We start from the raw sequence: 7426 nt of genomic DNA, 5'->3' as shown, positions 1-7426 counted from the left end.
GAGCGATGTAATCAGTTAAGCACATGTTTCATGTTCGTTAATTATCCGAATTCCTGATGCATCGACGTAATGCATAGGACGATTGCTCATTGTTAATTTGTATTTATTTGTTTGGTTTATGCATGTGTTTTTTATTCTATTCATATATCGACAATTTGATGTGTTTTTGATTCATCCAACACGCGTACAGGTGTATATGCGTGTTGAACCAAGTGAAATGATTATTTCATCAATGATTATATTCAAGTGTACTATTTCAAGTTATGAATTAGCTAGAACCCGTTTGGCTAAACTTATTTAAAACGTCTTATAAGCTCCTACATCTGATAAGATATTTTAAGAGTTGATAAGCTCTTTAATATTATTTTAAAGATTAAATTTTAAGTTGTTTGAATATGGAGCTTATAAGTTACTTGAGTATAACTTTTTAATTTTAAATGTATTAGTAAATGAGAAAATAACGTCTTCTATAAAAAAATATGGGGTGTAGGTATTAAAAAAAAACACATCTTATAAGGTTCCTGTTAAGTGTATATTTTTACACTTTATCGTATCTTTTTGTTTGAGCTTTTTGTGTGATTAACGATAATTGGTGCTTAAAAAGTTGATTTATTGTATTCTAGGTACAAATTGAAGAATTGGAAAAGTTTGGGGTCAAAACTGCAATTTTGGAGAAAATATGGGCCAAAAGTGAAATAATAAAAAATATGAAGAATTTGGCACGGGACGGCCGTCCCAGATTTACCCTTAAAAATGGGACGGCCGTGCCAACAGCAGAACTGGGGCAGAAGGTTTCGGCGATTCTCGCGCGGCTGTGTGAGATTTTAACTGATTTTCGCGCGGTCGTGCCAAAACACGCTGGAGACAATTTTGGACTTTTAAACACAAAAGGAAACCTAGAATCATCTACCAAGTTGGGACATCTATTTAAGCCCAAACCAAGCACGAATCAAAGGACTTTTGACACAACCTTAGAGCGAGAGGAGCGAGAGGAGCGAGAGAACGAAGAATCGAAGACGGATAATTGACAAATCTTCATCACAATTCTTCCTTTATCTATCTTTTCTTAATCTATGTCTTTTTATATTTTTATTATGTTTTTCGTTATGAGTAGCTAAGTTTTTAATCTAGGATTTTGTTGGAACCCTATGTGGGGATGGTGAACCCGTTTTCTTGAGATTATGCAATTATGATTTTATGATTATTTCTTCTATTTGTTATGATTGTTAGTGCATGAACTTGATCAATTTATGTGCTTTATCTGTGATTATTGGGATTGACTCGACAGAGCTATTTTGATAATTAGACGGTAGGTAGAAGAGCCTTCGAGTAGTTTTCACCGGATGAGTGTGTCAATTGCATGTGGTGTCGTAGACATACAAATATCACCTTAGGTAGCCATTTACGAGACTTGTTAGTTAATGCTTTATTTATAATTGGTTTGCATAGACATATAGTGAATCGTTTATGAATAATAGACTCATAATACACGCGACAGCGGGTTATGAGTAAATTAGTGTCTCGGGTTAATAATCATGAATCATATATTTCATAATTGAGGGGTTTTGGGTGAACAATTCTTGCATAGGGGGAAAATAAAATCCTAGATCCATTTTATATTGATATTTTCTCGTGATTCTTTGCTTTCTTAATTAGTTTAATTGTTTAATTGATTTAATTCGACAAACTTGCGTAGGCTGGATAAAAATCATAGTTGTTAGAATTTGGTACTTAAGATTAGATAATTTGAGTATTCCCTGTGGGATCGACATCCGACTCTCACGAGTCCACTTTTACTACTTGTTTGCGATACGTGCACTTGCGTGTTAGGTATTTAGTACCCAACAAGTTTTTGGCGCCGTTGCCGGGGAATACGACTATATTATCTATTTATTCTAATATCAAATTTAAGCATTTTTTCTTACTTCAGCCGTTTTATTTATTTTATTTAATTATTATATTTGCTTATTTTATTTTTATTATTTTTGTTTAGGTACTTTTTAATGCGAATGGAAGAAGAGAATAATTGTAGGGGAGATGACCAAGGGCGCCTATCGAATGCGGCAGGAAATATCGTCAACGAGCAAGAGCATCTTCATCTAATTAATCCACCACCTCGTCAACGAGCATTGCATGAGTACACCGCTTCAACACCAATGGGTTCCAATCGAGCATCCAGCAGCCCCCCATTGAAGCCAATAATTTTGAAATTAGAGCGGGACTCATTACTATGCTCCAAAACAATGGGTCGTTCAGCGGATTAGCTCATGAAGATCCGCATCTCCACTTGGTCAACTTTCTCGAAACGTGTGATTCGCACAAGATGAACGGAGTATCCCCTGAAGCACTGCAACTCCGCCTTTTCAAGCACTCTTTGCAAGGAGCAGCCCGAGATAGGTTACAAACTCGTGCACCGCACTCCATCTCATCTTGGCCCCAACTAGCACAACTCTTCATGAACACATACAACTCCCCAACAAAAACTGAGAGAATCCGTGTAGAGTATGTGGCCCAAATGAATTCTTTGTGAATGGCCCACTAAAATTCCACCTTGCAACCCACTTACGAGCAGCCCACAAAATTTGAGCCCAAAATTAAAGTCAGCCCAATCTCACTAGGTTTTCCCTTTAACTCTCTCTGGACCTTTTTTTTTAGAGAATAAATTCAAAACGGACCATCCGTTAATTGATCTTAATCGGATGTCCACTCAACATGTGACACGTGGTATTAACTACTTATATTAATTTAGATAATTCATATATAATAGTAATATACAATATTGCGTGTAATGATTCAAGAAGAAAAACTATATATTCAAAGTTGTTTGACACGTGGCAAAAAATGGTTAACAACTAACGAAATAATAATAATAATAATAATAATAATAATAATAATAATAATAATAATAATAATAATAATAATAATAATAATAATAATAATAATAATATAAAACCTTATGTTCAACAAACGGGTTTTCGGGTTTTGGGTTTTGGGTTTTGGGTTTTTCGGGGTTTTGGGTTTTTCGGAGTTTCGGGTTTTGGGGTTTCGGGTTTTTCGGGGTTTTGGGTTTTGGGTTTTTCGGGGTTTTGGGTTTTCGGGTTTCGATTTTCGGGTTTTGGGTTTTTTTGGGTTTCGGGTTTTTCGGGGTTTTGGGTTTCAGGTTTTTCGGGGTTTTGGGTTTTCGGGTTTCAATTTTCGGGTTTTGGGTTTTTGGTTTTTGGGTTTCGGTTTTAGGTTTTGGGGTTTCGGGTTTTTCGGGGTTTTGGGTTTTCGGGTTTCGATTTTCGGGTTTTGGATTTTTTTGGGTTTTTGGGTTTCGGTATCGGTTTTCGGGTTTTCAGGTTTCGGTTTTCGGGTTTTTGTTAGTTCCGAGTTTATTTAGTGGTAAAAATTTAATTGTAATATTCTTTGTAATTAATATTATATGGTAAAAAATAGCATGTAAACTAAGAAAATGAGAAAAATAAAATAAAAGGAGAAAAATAAAAATAAAATAAAAAGATGCACAAAGATAAATAAAAAAAATATAAATAAAAGAATTTCAATGACCAAATTAAATTAACCTTCAGCCATTTAACATTCAGCCGATTAGTTTAGAGTGGGAGTACAATTCTCCAATTCTAAGGAAACATAGACACGTGTCAATGCGTGGATGGAATCCGATTTTGCCTTATTAACGGATGGTCCGGTCCAAATGCTCACCCTTTTTTTTATCTCGTTCTTTCGTTTTTCAGCAGATTGATTATTCAAATTTGCCCCTTTTTTCTCTCAACAAATCTTGGTGATTTGTTACCTAATTCTTCGTGAGTTTGGTGGATGATTTGGGCGTATAAGTGCACCCTTTTCTTTTTTCTGTGTGAGTGACGATAAAAAAAAAAAAAAAGAGAGAAAAATAGAGTCGAGAAAATAGAATACTTCGTGTATTTTGGGAAGAAAAATTAGAGTGAAAGAGAGAACCTTTTTTTGAGAAGCAAAGCTCGATTCTTTCAATGAATTCGAGCTTACTTCTTTAGGGATAAACCGGTGAGATTAGGGTGTGAATTTGGGTTTCGTTTTCTTCGTGTTTTTTCGTTGGAATACACTTTGTGTGTACGTGTGTGTGGCTGCCGTGAGTGTTTGGAGGCCCCACTTGAATCTTGGACGAGGACTCGGAGATTGAGGACTGAGCCGGAAAATCGACGACCGCCGGAGCAGCCGTTGGAGGAACTTTCGTTTGCAATTCTGTGTGAATTGCTCGGTTTTGTCTCTTACCCTTATTTAATTTTTCCTGCATTAATTAAATAATGTTTTATTCTAGGTTAATTGAGCATTAATATTTTATTCATAAAATATTGAACTGTTGCATTCTGCTTATTGCTGATTGTTGGTTTTGCTGATTAATTGATTGATGGCTGCCGTGGTTTGTTGCTGATTGTTGCCATTATAAATTGCTGTCATCGGATTTAATAATTAATTAATTGATTTTGTTGATTTATTATATTATATTATATTTTAATTGTTTCTAATAAAATATGAGTGTTTTGATTTTGTGTGGTTTGTCTTCTGCGGGCGGATACCCAACAATCCGGAGAGAAATACAAAATTTCATACAAGATGCCGGTGAAGCGTTATTCGAGACGTGGGAGCGGTTCAAATAATTAATTCGGAGATGCCCCAATCATGGTCTTCAAGAGTGGCGGCAACTTCAAATATTTTATGATGAATTGCAAGATAATTCGAGAACGGTGCTCGATTCAGCAGCTGGCGGTATGTTCATGAGCTTGACCTATGACGAAGCATACAAACTTTTGGAGCGAATCGCTAGGAATAAATACATGCGGGCATCGGACCAGTCAAATAGCGGAGCCATAAAGACGGGAGGAATTTTGGAGTTAGACGGGGTCACCGCAATCACCGCCCAGTTAGAAAAGCTATCAAAGCAAGTAGCAGCTTTGCAGACTCAGCAAGTCCATGCAATCCAAGGTCCGGACCGATGCTTAGAAGAAACGGAGTCTCTAAATTACGTGAATGACACCAACCGACAACAGAGGAACCCGTACTCCAACACTTATAATCCGGGATGGAAAGATCACCCCAACTTTGGATGGGGAGAAAATCAGCAAGGACAAAGGCCAGCTCCCGATTCCAAAATCCGCCTCAAGCTCCACCCCAAGGAGTTGACCTCGCTGACATCTTAGCCAAATTCATGACGTCGACTCAAGCATCCATTCGGAACCTTGAGACACAAATGGGTCAACTTGCAACCCAACTAAACGCGAGGCCGCTGGGAGCACTGCCATCGAATACGGAAGATCCTCGAAAGAGCAACATCGAGCAGTGCAATGCAGTAACTTTGCGAAATGGGAGGCAATTAGAGGAAGGTCCTAAAAAGTCCGTTGCACCACCGCCTATTGTAGAGGAGCCCAAAGAAAAGACCGAGGTCGGGCCAAGCAACACAAATATCGCAGTAAGTGAATCTACTCCCAAGGTACCCTTCCCTCAACGTTTTCAAAACTTCAAGCTTGATATGCAATTTCAGTTATTTTTGGATTATCTTAAAAAGTTGCATGTTAATATTCCTTTTGTTGAGGCACTTAAGCATATGCCAAATTGGGTTAACTTTATAAAGGAACTTGTTTCGAAGAAGATGAGGCTTCCGGAGTGTGCAGCAATAGTAGACCTCAATGAGCAAAGTAGTGCTATCCTTGCAAATAAAATTCCACCGAAGCTTAGAGATCCGGGCAGTTGTACCATTCCATGCACAATAGGTATTACTAGGTATTTTGGGTGGGCGTTGTGTGATCAAGGGGCGAGCGTAAATTTAATGCCTTTATCAATTTATGAGAAATTGAATTTAGGAGAAATTAAGCCCACTTCCGTGACCTTGCAGCTAGCCGATAGATCTTTTACTCACCCTTTAGGTATAGTGGAGGATGTATTGGTTAAGGTAGATAAGTTTATACTCCCAGCCGATTTTCTAGTACTAGACATAGAGGAAGATGAAAATATTCCCCTTATCTTAGGACACCCATTCTTAGCAACCGGTAGGTCAATTATTGATGTAGGAAAGAGAGAGCTAAGAATGAGTGTGGGGGAAGAAACAGTGATCTTCAAGGTGTACCGGGTGGATGAAAAGCCTACTACGGCTAATGGATGTTATCTTCTCGATGAGGTAAGTGATTCTAAACTTTTTCCTGTTAAATTACATGATTTAAATTTTTTTGTGGATACTAATGTGCATGTAGGAGAACAAAAGAAAAAGGTTGAGTTGGTTACAACACCTACTCAAAACACCGTGATAAAAGACGATGTTGGCAAGCCTCATGACATCAAGAAGAATAAATTCAAGGGCATTCCTAAGCGAACCAGTCGAAAGAAGAATCGGATCAACCCATTTATTCAAGACTTTCTCCAAAAGGAAGTAAGGAGATGGGTTCAAAAGCTAAGGAATTGAAGAGCATGAACAAAGTCCGGCTGAAGACTGTAAACTTAGCACTTCTCGGGAGGCAACCCGAGATTTCGTTTTTCTTTATTTTATTTTGTTTTAGTTTTGTTAGTTTTAGTTTTTATTTATCTATTTTTTTTATTTTATTGAAAAGCATGCACACTAACGTAATAAGAAATTTTTATTTTTTAGGGGTTAAATTGCAATTTTCGTAACTATTCACACGGCCGTGCAAGGAAAAAGCAGAAATCTCACACGGCCGTGTGAGATTCTCGAGATGCTACTGTATAAAATTGAGAAAGGGCGCGGCCGTACGAAATTTACACTGAATTCTCGCACGACCGTCCGAGAATTGGAGAGGTTACTGTATAAAATTGAGGAGGGGCGCGGCCGTGCGAAAAAAAAAACAGAATTCTCGCACGGCCGTTCGAGAAACAGCAGGCTACTGCCCAGAACTTGAATTTCGCACAGCCGTCCGAAAAAAAATAAAAATTGTCAAAACTCATACGGCCGTGCGACACGTAACTGAAGCATAACAAAGGCGAGGGTGGAAGAGCAGCCCGGACATGGCCAAAACGACTTATTCAGGTGTATTCTATCCTTGAACTTCGTGTTAATTACATTGAGGGCAATGTAAATTTTAAGTTTGGGGGTGGAAAATTACTTGTTTTTATGTGCTTTAATTTTTTAGTTTGCATGCCTTAGGATTTTTTTTTATTTTAGTTATTTTAGTTTATTTATTGCTTTCGAAAAAAAAAAAATGTGTTGAGATAAATGCTTCGATAAATCATGATGATGAAATATGGTTGATGTTTAATGATGAAATTGCTTGCTTTATCTTGATTGTGATTGAATTTTGGTGAGCTTTTGATTCAAAGTGTCGTAGGAAGGAGTCATTGTTAGGAATCACGAATTATGCCTTGCTTTGGTTGAAAGTTTTGTGTTTTAAAAAGTGGAATTAATTTATGCTACATCATATGCTATTCGGTTTTAGTAACTTGC

The 7426-nt window shown here is 37.3% G+C and overlaps 1 non-coding gene across 1 annotated transcript; it reads right to left on the bottom strand.

The window, feature by feature from the left end:
• Window positions 1–4559: 4559 nt before the first annotated feature.
• On the bottom strand, window positions 4560–4666 carry LOC148769193 (small nucleolar RNA R71). Its single transcript, XR_016032334.1, has one exon. It is a non-coding gene; the product is annotated as a small nucleolar RNA R71 (small nucleolar RNA).
• Window positions 4667–7426: the final 2760 nt, after the last annotated feature.

This window comes from Erythranthe guttata, chromosome 7 (genome assembly GCF_056151865.1).
Source record: "Erythranthe guttata isolate IM_541 chromosome 7, IM_541, whole genome shotgun sequence".
Lineage (NCBI taxonomy): Eukaryota > Viridiplantae > Streptophyta > Magnoliopsida > Lamiales > Phrymaceae > Erythranthe > Erythranthe guttata.
This window is presented reverse-complemented; position numbering and strand designations above follow the sequence as displayed.